The sequence below is a fragment of the Apodemus sylvaticus genome, chromosome 1 (genome assembly GCF_947179515.1).
Source record: "Apodemus sylvaticus chromosome 1, mApoSyl1.1, whole genome shotgun sequence".
Taxonomy (NCBI): Eukaryota; Metazoa; Chordata; class Mammalia; order Rodentia; family Muridae; genus Apodemus; species Apodemus sylvaticus.
Window position 1 is genome coordinate 56,303,453 of NC_067472.1, and position 15,213 is coordinate 56,318,665.

At 49.0% G+C, this 15,213-nt stretch overlaps 1 non-coding gene across 1 annotated transcript; it reads left to right on the top strand.

Annotated features, from left to right (window-relative positions):
- The first annotated feature begins 234 nt into the window (after positions 1-234).
- Trnae-cuc (transfer RNA glutamic acid (anticodon CUC)) lies at positions 235-306 on the top strand. The gene has a single exon. It is a non-coding gene; the product is annotated as a tRNA-Glu (tRNA).
- The last annotated feature ends 14,907 nt before the right edge of the window (positions 307-15,213 follow it).

A 15,213-nucleotide genomic window follows, 5' to 3' on the forward strand; every position in this document is an offset into this window, starting at 1 on the left:
TTCCGGAGCTGGAGAGATGGCTCAGCGGTTAAGAGCACTGACTGCCCTTTCTAAGGTCCTGAGTTCAAATCCCAGCAACCACATGGTGGCTCACAACCATCTGTAATGAGATCTGATGCCCTCTTCTGGTGTGTCTGAAGACAGCTAAGTGTACTCACATATAATGAATAAATAAATCTTTAAAAAAAAAAAGTGGTGACGCTCCCTGGTGGTCTAGTGGTTAGGATTCGGCGCTCCCTGGTGGTCTAGTGGTTAGAATTCGGCGCTCTCACCGCCGCTGCCCGGGTTCGATTCCCGGTCAGGGAAGCCTCTCTTCTTCCTCTCTGCACCTTCACTTCCCACCTCGCTCCCCTCCCTCACGCTCCCTTAAAAAAAAAGTGGGTCTTCCCACTTCAATGATTTAATGAAGAACAAACCCCTTCATGGATGTACTCTGCCACTCGGGTTTTAGTGAATTCCAGATGTAGTCAAGGTGGCAACCAAGAACAGCCACCACAGCAGGCAAGGCACTTGCTGCTAAGCCGACGGCTAAAGTTTGGTCCCTGGAACCCTCATGGTGGAAGGAGAGAACCGATGCCTACAAGTTGTCCTCTTACCCTCAGACATGTCCTCAGGGCAGGCAAGCGACACCCACTGGTGTCCTTTGGAGGCAGTGCCATCACACTTGGTTTACTTTGTAGTGGAGAACAGCAAAGGCCACCCTCTTGAGTGGGGCCTGGAAACAACAGCCAGGGAGTGGTGGGCAGTCAGCGGGACTGTAAGCTTGGCTCTTCTGTCCAACCTGGGGAACCAGCCACTCCTGTCCCTGCAGGTCATCAGGTGTCCCATGTAGACGTCCCCTGTAGAAGAGAACCCCGGGGGAAATAGCCCCCCCATACTAAATACCTCCTTACTTAAATTTTTTTAATTCATTCTTTTTTCAAGTATTTATTTCTTTTAATGTGTGTGTATGTGTGTCTGCAACATGTGTGCTGTGCCTGCAGAGGCCAGAAGAGGGCACTAGACCCACCTGACCTGGGGTTACAGCTTTTATGAGTTATCCAGTTATGGTGCCTTGAAATCCAGTTCAGGCCCTCTGAAACTGCAGCCAGTGTGTGTAACCATTGAGTCACCTCTCCAGTTGTTAATTCTTCTTGTTAAAAAGATTTCCTTTGTATTATTTCTTTGTCTTTGATATTTTCCAGGCTCTTGGGTTGAATGCTGCAGCCTGTTCCCAGCATTCTTCGTTTTTTCTTTTTCTTAATATAATAGAGTTAAGGGTATAAATTTAGAGCTACAGCCCCATGCACTTGAACTGCATCCCACCGGTATTGGAAAGTGATGCTTAGGTAGACGTGTGGCTCTAAATATTTTGTCACTTATTTGCAATTTCCTTTATGATCACAAGCTATTTAAGGTAGACTTCTTGTCTCCAAATGACTGGGGTTACAATGAAAATAAAAACTAATGTGGCTTTCTAGATTCTCTGCCGTACTGCACCCACACAGCTCCACGGCAGGGCCCTTCCCTGTTTCTGGGCAGTTCTCTGATCACCCGAATTGTCCGTTCATGTGTTTCTATAAGCACTCAAAAACAGCAAGCCTGGTCTGTGCATTGGCCAACAGTTCCACATGGTGTAACTCACGCTTGTGAATTGTGTCAATTGTTGGAGATTTTCTAATAGTCCGGAACTTGTGCCTAAGACCAGGTATGTGGGGCACTCAAGTCATCCCAGTACTGGAGAAACTGAGGCAGAAGAATTGAGAGTCTGAAGTCAGCTTGGGCTGTGTGGGGAGAGCTTTTCTCTACCCCCAGTCTGTCTGTCTGTCTGTCTGTCTCCATATATATATGCTGCTATACACACATGCAAACATTACACATATGATGTGCATACACATACATATATGCACATATATATGCAAAGCACACACACAGAGGTATGTCTACACTCCCATCTGTGAATGCACGTACACGTGCTACGTTTTAGACACAAGCAGAGGCATGATGTGAGGATGGTATACACTCTTACCCTGCCTGTGTGTCATGTCGAATGCCTTCTGCTGAAGGTTCTCATTTCTATGTCGTCATCCCGGACGTGGGTTGGTGTTTCGTGGGTGTGTCACATATGGGGCTGTATCCAGGGAGTATGTTCCCAGTGAAAGTACACCTTACATGCCTCCCTGGAACAGGGTTGCACCCCAGGACTAGTGTAGGCCTCTGGTAGGTGAGGAGGTCATGGGAAGTGGGTAGGGTGGCAGGGTCAGACACTTCTCTCTCTTTAACCTTGTTACTTAGAATGCAGATTGGGTGGCTGGAGCATCAGCTGTCTTTTTGGAGTGTGAACTGCTTTGTGTGATATTGAGTACTGGGATAAAACCGTCTTGCCTCCTCTGAGTGACCATCGCACACCATGGCCATCACCCATACGTTTCTAATGTAGGACAGCTTTGCACTCCTGACCCTCCTGCCTCTGCCTCCCAAGTGCTGGCGTTGAAGGTGTACATCACAACAGCAGGCTTGCCCTAAGCTTAGCAGGATATTTTCCTGTCTTAATAAGCATGTGTAGGGACTTGCTTGGGGTTTTGTGTGTGTGTGATGTGGACTAGACACTGAGGGCTGGTCACAGGTTTCACTGTGGACCCATGAAGATGTCTAGGGCTGGTGAACACACCTGGGCGTCAGGGGAGAAAGCCCTTCAAAGGAGCAAACAGTCTGGATGGAGAAATAGGCATAAGGATGGATGGACAGACCAATGGGTGGACGGATGGACGGACTAACCGATGGATGGACAGATGGACGGACGGACTGATGGATGGATAGACAGACCGATGGATGGATGGATGGACGGATGGACCGATGAATGGACGGATGGACAGATGGACCGATGGATGGATGGATGGACCGATGAATGGACCGATGGACCGATGGATGGACGGATGGATGGACGGATGGACGGAGGGACCGATGGATGGATGGATGGATGGATGGATGGATGGATGGACGGACCGATGGATGGACAGATGGATGGACGGACCAATGGATGGACGGATGGACGGCAGGGGCAGAAATGCCTGCTGACAATACCTGCCACTGCACCCAGTGTGAGGCCACTTTCTCAGCCCTTCAGCAGGACTGTCATGAGGCACTCTCCAGCGCTGAACTGAACTGACTGAGGAGGCCGGCTTCCCTAGAACCATGGGAACCCAGCTCTCGGTGTGCAGACAGCCAGCGCCGGGCTCCCTGACCTATCATGTAAGCCAGTCTGATACCTCCCCTCTCACTACACATGCACGCTCGCTGTTCTAGTCCCTCTACAGAATCCTCCTACCACAGTGTCTGTTTCCTTCCAAAGGCATGTCTACCTGCACTTTCATGTTATTTTGTGATTTTTAAATTACATTTATTTATTTATTCTCTCAGTGTGTGTGTGCACATTGTTAGAAATAAGGTAATAATAGATTTAAGAGGCTAGAGAAAACAAAGGAGTTTTAAGATTTTATTTCATTATTTTACTTTATATCACATACATGCAGTGCCCCCAGTGGCCAGAAGAGGGCACCAGATCCCCTGCTACTGGAGTTTGGTTGTGAGCAGTCCACATGGGTGCTCGGAACAGAACCTGGGTCCTCTACAAGAGCAGCAAGTGCTCTTAACTGCTGGGCCACCTCCCAGCCCTTTAATATACAATTCTGCAGATAGGGACACCGGCACAGAAAAAAGGCAGAATTGGTAGCCTGTTGTGGTTTTGCAAATCTCTTCTCATACAAAGTCTGGCACACCCCTTTCCCAACTCCCCATCTCATCAGTTGAGGGCGTAGAGCCTTTCCTAATAAATAATTTGGAGATTAGACTGCTCCTGTTTTCCCCCATGATTGTGATCTCAGTCATGGAATCAGAGGTCTGTAACTTTTCACCTTTCAGAGTTCTAGACAAGGTGGAGCTGGGTGGAGGGGAGGGGTCCTGCACCTTCCGCTCTTCGGTGACTCGGATGAACTCTTGTGCACTCATACTGAAAATGGACCATGACAATCTATTTCGTACGACATGGGGGGGTCAGAGGACAACTTGTGATAGTCAGTTCTCTCCTTCTACCACGTGGGTCCTGGGGATCAAACTCAGGTCGGCAGGTTTGGTGGCGGGCACCTTTACCTGCTGAGCCATCTCGCAGGCCCACACCGACCTTCTTATTGAAGGCACCAAGTGGAAGTTGAGGAACCATCAGTCCTTAGTACCTGCTTCACCCCATCAGTCTTCTGGGCCTTGGAACTTGCCTTTACCTTGGCAGCTGTTCACGAGCTGGTCAGAAGCCCGTGACACCTTCCTCCTCACCCCGCTGTCCCCAGCCCCGTGCTTCCTGCTGACACCTGTCCTCTGTAATGGTGAGACTCCCTTCACTGTAGCCATCCTTTGAATGACTGTCTCAGTGACCTCCATGTGTGCCAGAGGCTGAGGGTGCTCAACTTCCTTATGGAAAATGGAGTAATATTTGCTTCAGGGAAGGTTTTGGTTGACAGACTGGTGAGTTTTCTTCTTTTTTCTTTTTTTATTTTTGGTTATTTGAGAGAGGATTTTTCTGTAGAGCCCTGACTGTCCTGGAACTCACTTTGTAGACCAGGCTGGCCTCGAACTCAGAAATCCACCTGCCTCGGCCTCCCAAGTGCTGGGATTAAAGGTGTGCACCACCACTGCCTGGCTTGGTGAATTTTCCAAAGTGGCCTTAGGGAGGGACTCTAGATCTTTTCCTGTAGTAACTCATTCATGAGTTTCCACGAGGACCACGGAGGGCAGGAAGTGGTTATCTGAGAGCCCAGAGCTGCCTGGAAGTCAGGACTCTCCCTCAGTGCATACATGAATCTGTCTGTGAAAACAGGCTAGCTGAGTTGTCTGGGCTGTGAACAAAAGGTATACAGGCTGGGACGATGCCTTCCTAGCTTGCATGGGGGCCTGGGTTAGATCTCTGTCACCACACACAAACATACACACACACATACACATACACAAACACAACACACAGCGCATATACACATACCATACACATCACATACACACCACACACTACACACATACCACAAATGCACACCACATCCTACACACCACACATCACATACATCGCACACATATATACAAACATCACATACTACACACACACCACATACATACATATCCTATGTAACACATACACATATCTCACACATATACACACACCATACATACCACACATACATATATACACCATACATACCACATACCATACACATCACATACATCACACACACACACACACACACACACACACACACACACAGAGCCACCATCAACTTTCAGAATAAAAACAAAACAAAGAACTAGACATTGATTCTGAGTCACAGATATCACTAAAGGAAACGGTCAATACAGATTTAAAAAGGAAAATCGGAACCTCTAATTTGACTGGGAAATTTGGATTTGTTTCTGTTTGCTCTGGGCACTAATAATTTGATTGAAAGACAGACTTCAGACCTGGAGTTTGGGCCTAACCCAGAGCCCAGCTGCTGCCAGGGCTCTAATGAGCAGGCTGCCTGTGATGTCTGCTTGCTGCGGGGCTGGCTTCGATGGTTCAGGGGGAGACCTTGGCGCAGAGATGTAGTTGTAAGAGGCTCCCAACAGGCTGATCTGGCTGATTGCCTCAGGTGGAGGAGACCTGGAGCTCCACAGCACTGCTGAAGGGGGAAAAGCCGAACCTCACTGACCACGGAGCTGGCGAGGAGGGCTCAGGCTTAGAAATGCTGAGGGGGACATCTCCCAGGAGGATACTAGCTTTGTGGCTGGCGAGATTTTAATTAGATTCCAAGGGCTCTCGTTTAAGCCTGGAGATCTTAGGTTTGAACAATCAATGAACTCAATCCGAGCATGAAGAGGACTGTGGGAGAGGAGAGAGCCCTGGGTCATTCTCCAGCACACAAGCGGCTGGCCTGGGGGTGCTGGGCTGGGTAGAGGCACCTCACCAAGGGCTGGCTCTACACTAGGCACACCATGCCAGGCCTAAGCTAAGCAGACACAGATGAACCAGGGTCTCTGCAGGGTGGGGACCTGGGTGGTTGAAAAGGAGAGCTCAGAAAGCCAGCGGGAGGCGCCGTCTCCTGTGTAGTTATTTATTTTTGGTATTATCAATGTCTTTTTTTTTTTACTTTAAAGAATTTTTGAGACTACAATACAATTACATTTCTTTTCCTCCCCAGACATCCTCCCGTATACCCCTTCTTGCTGTCTTCAGATACACAGACTCTTTTCTTTATTGTTAACTGCACGCATGGCTATACATATAACACACACACACATATTTCTAACCATAACTTACTCAGTCTCTGTAACAATGTTACTTATATATACCTTTTCAGGGCCGATGGTTTGGTATCGAGTAACCAATGTGCATCTTTGGAGCCCTCATTTACCTATAGTTCTTTGACGAGGGTGTGGCCTCGTGATCTCACCCCCCCCCCGCCCCTCCCCTCCCCTTCTCCAGGCCCCCCCACCCCGTCTACTTTGACATGTCTGTGGGTGTTGTCCTTGTTTAGTTCACCGTCGGGCAGACATGCTGGTGAGACTATAAACTAATGTCGGCACCTTCTGACACTATTAGGAGACACAGTCTCACAGCAGATTTCCCGACCTCTGGCTCTTTCCAGCTTCTCTTTCATAATGTTCCCTGAGGCTTAGGTGTGGGAGTATCTTGTAGATGTCACCCTGGGAACTGTAGTCCACAACTCTGCATTGTGTTTAGTAGATGTATTCAACCCCAAGGTAGCTGTGACAACCTTAGGAATGGTGGCTTGAAATAACTGTCACTTGTGTGCGTTCTGTTTCAGAGGCCAGAGGAGGAAGAAAGTGCAGTGTCAGCAGCAGGACTCCACCAGCTCTGGGTCTCTGCCTGGGGTCACTGGTGCCTTGGTTTGTAGACACATTCCTGAGATCTCTGCTGCTTCTGCACCCAGCCCTGACTCCTGCGCGTCTCCGCCTGCACATGTCTTCCCTCTGTGAGTACCTGTATTCAGACTCCCTTCTCTCCCTCTTCCCCTCCTCCTCTCCCCAACCCTCATCCTTTTTCTTGTCTTTTGAACACATCACTCTATAGCTGCTCAGTTACTTCAGCCAATGCCCTCCGCTCCTCATGCCATTGTTCCAGTGCCCTCTCCCAGCGCCGCCCGCGCCTCTGCACAGGTCTGCATCTGGATTCCCTGTTCTGCTCCGCGGACATGTCCAGCCTTACGTCTGTGTCATCTGTCAGTCACTGTAGTGTAAAGTAAGCATCATCAAAATGTAGGTGTGTATAAAACTTAGATGTTATCCGTTTTCCAAATTCATTCTTCCTTTTATTCAAAATTCCTTTTCTTAATTATAGGACCTACGTGTTTCCATAAAACTTTAAAAAATTGTTTTATTTTTATGTGTGTGCACGTGGGCATGATCCCACAGAGGCCAGATGGTGGTGCTGGATCCTCTGCCACCGGCGTTATAGGTGGCCGTGACCTACGGGGTGGGTGCTGGGAACCACACTTGGGTTCTCTGCAAGGGCAGCGCATGCTCTTAACCACTGAGCCATCCTCCAGCTCCTCTGAAAAGCTTTGAGAATCAGTTTATAAACTTTCACACAAAAGTCTACCAGGCTTTTGACCGAGGACTACACTAAACCTAAGCTCATCTCTGGTGGACCAGTTAGGGAGACCGTGCGTGAGCGTGCTGTACTGCTGTGTTTAATCTTCCTTTCCTTTAGGGGTGCTTCCACAGTGGTCAGCGGACAGGTCTTAAGTACTTCACATTCTTCTTCAAAAATATTTTAGTTTGCCAGGCATGGTAGCACATGCCTTTAGACTCAGTCCCCAGGAGGCAAAGGCAGGTGGATCTGTGAATTTGAGGCCAGCCTGGACTACAGAGTGAATTTCCAAGACAGTCAGACCTACCTACACAGAGAAATCCTGTCTCAGAAAACAAAGAAAAAAATTTTTTAATTTTATTTTTAGTCATGTGTATGCGTGTGTGTCTGGGTGTAGACATGCGCCTTTAAATGCAGCACGGACAGAGGCCAGAAGAGGACGTCAGGTCCCTGGGAGCTGGAGTTATAGGATCTGGTGTGTGTGTACGAAAAAACCATGCATAAAATCATCTCTGGATCCTCAGTCTGAGGGCGTAGTGAGCCCGTCACTGGGGCTCTGTGACTTCCACGGTCATCTCCCTGGTGCTGCATGATGGGACAGGAGACTGAGTTTACAGAGGTGAGGCTGTGTCACCAAGGCCTTGTGGGAATTGTGGCTCCCCTGCCTGCCAGTTGAGAGTTTTAGGGTGAACTCAACTCCCTGTAGCTCTATGCTCTCACCTGGGAAATGCGGAAAGAACTGGAGCAATAGCTGGTTGCTACATCAGCACAAGAAAGAGGTTACAACCTGTTACACTGGTACAGCCTTAATGGTTTTTATTTTGTTTTTGTTTCTTTGTTGTTGTTTGTTTGTTCTTGCCTTTAGCTCTCTTGTCTCCTCCCCAATGTGCAAACATGTTTATGTATTAAGAGGCCTGTGCATGTGTGCACATGTGTGTGGACGCCAGAAACCCACCCTGGGCTTTTTCCTTTAGGAGCTACCCACTGAGGTGATGAGACAGAGTCCCTCACTGGCCTGCAGGCTTAGTCACCAAGGAGGCTAAGCAGGCTCAGCAGCTATTCAGGACTCTGGCATTGGCATTAAAGTTCTCTCCGTCATGCCCTATGTGTTCTGGCATTCAAACTCAGGTCCTTGACATTGCAAGGCAAGCATTTCATTGACTGAGTCATCTCCTCAGCCCCCAGAACACTGGTTATTTCCATAATTATGTATTCCTCAGAGGAAACATGGAGAACAGAAAGGAGAAAAAAGGTAGAGGAAATTCACTCAAAATCACCTCATCTAGATCCAGGGCTCGTGGTCACCCATCAGCTGTGGGGCCCTTTTGTTCTCCCTGGACAGGAACTGGGAGAAGCAAGACACACATCTGGGGCTTAAAGAACAGATCCTCATGTAAATGAAGGACTACATTTACACCTATCACAATTCAGTTCCTCATGCAAATGAAGGATTGGGTCCTGCACCAATCACAAGCCTTCAGCAGAGCCATCAGGTGAATGGCTCCTGTTGGTGGGTGGAAATGGCAGCAGGGTCAGTCAGAGTTCACTTGTCTGAGTCAGTCAGAGTTTACTTGTTCATACAGTCTTGTCTGGCTTGGAGAACTGTTTCCCTGAGCTAGGGCAGGCCAGCTGGAATGTTTCTTCAGCTGCAGATGTGGTGATTCTGCATAGCTGCTGGAGTGGCCTCAGAGTAGGCATCCAAACCAGGCAGGCAGCACAGGGGTGTCGGCCAGCTGCCAAGAAGGGCTTCTAGGCTCCCAGTTCCCACATCAGGCTGCCAGGCCTTAGTGCCTTAGTGAGAGGGCCTCTCACACAGGCCACCCCATAGAGTTTAGTCCTTCAAAATAGCTGCTTACGGTAAAGATCTCACTGAGACCCCATAACAGTTCCCAGGCTGGAGAGATGGCTCTGAGAGGTTAACTGGCTACACGCAGGTTCAATTCTCAGAATCCATATAGAGGCTCACAACCACCTGCAACTCCAGTTTCAGGGATTCAATGCCCTCTTCTGGCCTCGACAGGAACTGCACGCATGTGGTGCACAGACAACCCTGCAGACAAAATTACATACATATAAAATAAAATTAAAACAACAACAAAGAATGATCTTAAATGACACTTGGCAGTGTTTAGCCTCTGCCCCCCAGGGGAGGAGAGCTGCTCCTCGGTCTTACAGTACCTGATGCTGGCTTGCTGCTATTGTTCTACTTCAACTAAAAAATGACTTTTAAATTATGTTTAAAATGTTTTTATTCTGCGTGCATGCGTGTGTTTGTGTGCACCCGGGTCACACCACGCCTGTGGAGGTCAGAGGATCACTTTCAGGAGTGGGTTTTCTCCTTCCTCCTTGCTGAGGAAGCTGTTTCTGCCAAGCTGTGACGACTGGCCACTGTGCGCTCCAGGACAGCGCTTGCCGCTTGCCCCACCCCCCACCTCCCCTGGAGTGCTGGCATTACAGATGTGAGCTGCTGTGCTCACTGGGTTTTGTGTGGGTTCTGGGGGCTGAATTCTTGTCAGGCTTAGGTGGAAATAGCTTTACAGGTGGATTTATCTCACTGGCTCCTTTGAAATGATTTAAATTTAACCTGATTAACTGGGTTTAATCACAGGAGCAAGGGTGGGAGGTCACCTATTGGACTATGGACAACCCGCCAGTGGCTAAAACTCTAGAGAAAACGCCCCCTCTCCCAACCATTAGCCTCCAACGGGTCCTCAGGGAGGGGAGGGGCCTCAGGAGTCTTTTGTGCTGTCTGGTTTTGGTTTCAATCTGGCTGTAACAAAGAAGATTCTAGGTACCAAGATTCTCCACAGTTCTTCACAAGAAAGCTGATGTGAAGGGCTAAGGGCCTCATGGACGAACAGCTGTGGCAGTGAGGGTCTCCTCAAGCCAGGGCTCAGAAACACAAGACACTTTGGAGAAGGGGTTCTGTGCCTCCATTTTGCAATGGATTTTGTATTTGGTCTTGTTTTGAGGAACTGGCAAAGAAGAGTCCCAGGAGGGTGGGACGGGAAGCTGTGTGGACAAAGCTCTGTCTTCTTCCACCCTCCACCTCCAATAGCAGCGAAGGTGGGATGAAGGCCCAGGTGGTGAGCCCTCTCTGTCCTGCAGTAGGGCGTGATGACCCCTGTGACCCCCGAGTGCCTGAGGATCTGCACCCATGCTTTTGCTCCTGAGCGTGCATAGCACAGGGGCCAGGGGTGAATGTTGCTCTTCTTATTGCTTTTCTCATTAGAGAGAAAATCAAAGCATGAGTCCTGGGGTCAAAGGTCACCTGTCTGAAGGAAAGCTTTGCCCAGAGAAACGAATTGAGCTAGTACTGTCTCAACCTGGCTTCCCCAAGCTGAGGGGAGCCTGCTCCTGAGGGAGGTCTGGAGGACTCACACACACACACACACACACACACACACACACGCACACGCACTCACACGCACTCACACGCACATATATACAATTCACACACACATTCACGCACACTCACACATACTCACACACATATGCACACACACACTCACACACACATTCACACACACATGCACACACACACTCACACACACATTCACACACACACACACACGCATATGCACACATTCACACACACATGCACACACACATGCACACACACTCACACGCACATATACACACATTCACACACACATTCACGCACACTCACACACACTCACACACATATGCACTCACACTCACACATACATTCACACACACATGCACACACATGCACACACACACGCACATGAGCACGCGCACACACTCACACACACATTCACACACTCACACACACACTCTCTCTCACACACATTCACACACACATGCACACACACTCTCTCTCTGTCACACACACACACGCGCACACACTCACGCACAGCCTCTCTCCCTCTTCCTCTCTCTCATGTTATATGCGCCTGCATGGATATGTGAAGACTAACCCTGAGCTCGCCAATTCTAGCCAGTCAGTTTGCTTCAGTTCCTGTCTTCTGCCTGGGACCCGATTTCCAGTGCTCATGAATTTGAAGGAAGAACCTTACCCACGGAGCCATCTCCTGAATCCCCTCGGTGTGTGTGTGTGTGTCTTGGTGACTTTATTGTTTAAAATGATCCGCATGTGAACTCAGCTCCAGCCTGCTGTGTAGTCCCCCAGGAACACAGTGCTCTGCCTCCTGGCTTCACCCAGATATGAATAACATGGCTGTTGTCTGAAGTTCAGGGCCAATGAGTTAATATAAATTTCAAATGTGGAGTTTTAAAACAGAAACAGACATAAAAAAAGATGTCTGTTGATGGGTTGATTTTAGGTCCCCAACTGTGGCTTGGTGTTGGGGGTAACTTTACAGAATGTCACCTCTGCAAGTTGTAACAATTTAAAACATCTGTTTTTTTCTTTTCCCAGCCCCGGAACAATGATTCTGAGAGTAATTATTTATTAATAAATGTGTTGGCCACAGCTTTGGCTCATTCCCTGACTAGCTTGTAACTTATTTAACCCATTAAAGCTATTCTATGCCTACCCCTGGGCTAGTTACCTCTCTTAGTACAGGCCTGCTTCTTTCTTCGCGTCTCCTCTGCATCTTCCTCAGCATCTCCCTGAGTTCATACCGCCTGGTTCTACATCTATTCTCTCTCCCAGATCTCAGCAAGTCTCTCTTATCTCTTACTATTTCCCAGAATCCTCTCTCTTCCTGCCAGGGTCCCACCTCCTATTTCCTGCCTCAGTTCATGGGCTTTTTATTGACAGGTGATACTTATAAGAGGTTTTCTCTGTGGCAAGTGGTGTAAAATGGCACTGAATTTAGTCCCGAGACTTCACTTCTGCTCAGGTAGTCTGGGAGTGTCTGCAAGGTTGGTTTGCCTTGTACGCACAAAGTCTCCACACCACAACAAGCAATCGTGTGAAGTCTGTTTCCCTCTGAATTTATATGCTAGAGCCCCTTGGGGAGCCCTGGGTCTCAGTGGGAGGCACTGTCTCCAAAAACAAGTGAACAACCCTTGAGAAAGGAGTTAACCTCTGACCTCCACACACATGTGTGCCTGCATACAAAGTGCACCCATAAGTGTGCTCATATTAGCTCTCGCTCTAACCTCTCAAGGCAGGAACAGTAATCCATCACAAGAGAAGCTAAGACAGGAGGATTGCCACAAGTTTGAGGCAAGGTAGATAGTCACTGGTTTGCTTTATGGTCAACTATGAAAACATGTTCTGTGAATACTCAGACTTTTTCTATTCTAGATCTGATTTGGGAGCTGGCTCCGTGGATTAAGCACTCGTCATTCAGGTGTGAGAAGTGATGTTTAGACCCTGCCTCCCAACCCAGCTAAATACTGAGCAATCGTGGTGGCCAGTCGTGTGTGGTCCCAGCACTCAGCAGGAGGAGACAAGGGGTCCCCAAAGCAAACTGGGGATCTAGACTACTTGAATCAGTGGCTCTGGGCTCAACAGATCTTGTCTCAATATGAAGTAGAGCTTGATGAAGGAAGGCATCGGACATGAACTTGGGCCCCACAGGCAATCATACACATATGCATGTCTGCCTGCACACACATGATTGCTCTCTCAGACGTGAGCACACGTACACCCAATCCATGTGTCCCAGGGTCACTATTGCTGTGATGAAACACCATGACCAAAGTGACTTGGGGAGGAAACACTTCCACATCACTGTTCATCACTGAGGGAAGCAGGACAGGAACTCAAACAGGGCAGGACTCTGGAGGTGGGAGCTGAGGCAGAGGCCATGGAGGGGTGCTGCCTGCTGGCTTGCTCCTCACGGCTCGCTCAGCCTGCTTTCTTGTGAAATCCAGGACCGCCTGCCTAGGAATAGGACCACCCACCAAGGACTGGGCCTTCCCCACCGATAGTAATTAAGTATTTAATTTAATAGTAGTTAAGTTCTAAGAAGTTGCCATACAGCTGGATCGTATGGAGGTATTTTCTCAACTGAGGTTCCCTCCTTTCAGACAACTCTAGTTTGTATGTCAAGTTGGTACAAGACTAGGCAGAACAGCATGTGTACATGTAGAAAAATAAAATTTAGATTTATTCCTGTTAAATATAAAGATTTTAATTGTACATATAGCTGTGTATCCCAGATCAGAAATGCCTGGACAAGCAGTGGCTTGGATTTTGGACTTATGGGATATTTGTGTATAACAATGAGGTATTTATGTGTGTGTCAGCGTGTGTCACACACACACAAACTAAAGGTAATTTTCTAGAATATTTCGTACAGTTTTTGAATTTTTTATTTATTCTTTGACAATTTTGTACATTATATATCATGTATCTTGGTCTCATCCATTCCCCAACTCTTCCACCCTGGAGATCCCTCTCAACGTGCTCCCTTCCCACTTTTGTGTCCTCTCTTCCCTCCTCCACTAAGTCACATGAAGTCTGGTTAGTGCTGCCTGCTCAAATGCAGACTGATCATCGTGGCTGATCACGTGCAGTGAGCACAGCTGCGGGACAGTTCCCGAGCGTCCAGGCCGGGTCGTGTCCGGAGGAAAGCCCTTCACAGTGCCCCTCCATCGATGGCTTTTCGGTCCTCCCCATCCTCTACAATGTTCTTCGGAGGTGAGATTACTATAGCTGGTTTTTCTAATGCTGTCTTAATTTAGGACTGAGCCCTCCGCAGTCACTTGGTCTCTGCTCTCTGACTAGTTGAGGCTCAGCTGTAACCGCTGCCCACTGCGGAGAGAGGCTCTCCTGACCAAGCCTGACAGTTTGCCACGTGCACTTAGCAGAGCTGGATCAGACTCTTCCCCGCACCTGTGACCTCCGGAGCCATGGGCTTTTAGCCAGATCCATACATAATACCAGACACAAGCTGCCTCCTGTGGAGAAAGCGTCCAATCAAGGCGGAAAGCATTGGTCGCTCCTGTATCTTTCATGCCAATATTGCCCTGGTGGCCATTCCTTTCCTGCCAGTGTTGTGGCACGCAGGCCCAGTGTTGTGGCACGCAGGCCCAGTGTTGTGGCATGCAGGCCCAGTGTTGTGGCATGCAGGCCCAGTGTTGTGGCATGCAGGCCCAATGTTGTGGCACGCAGGGCCAGTGTTGTGGCATGCAGGCCCAGTGTTGTGGCATGCAGGCCCAGTGTTGTGGCATGCAGGCCCAGTGTTGTGGCATGCAGGCCCAGTGTTGTGGCATGCAGGCCCAGTGTTGTGGCATGCAGGCCCAGTGTTGTGGCACGCAGGCCCAGTGTTGTGGCATGCAGGCCCAGTGTTGTGGCACGCAGGCCCAGTGTTGTGGCATGCAGGCCCAGTGTTGTGGCACGCAGGCCCAGTGTTGTGGCACGCAGGCCCAATGTTGTGGCATGCAGGCCCAGTGTTGTGGCACGCAGGCCCAGTGTTGTGGCATGCAGGCCCAGTGTTGTGGCACGCAGGCCCAGTGTTGTGGCATGCAGGCCCAGTGTTGTGGCATGCAGGCCCAGTGTTGTGGCACGCAGGCCCAGTGTTGTGGCATGCAGGCCCAGTGTTGTGGCATGCAGGCCCAGTGTTGTGGCATGCAGGCCCAGTGTTGGATGATACCATTAGTGGATTTTCTTCACAGCAGTCCAAATCATTTTTTGCATGAAATATTTTTATGATGTGGAAGTT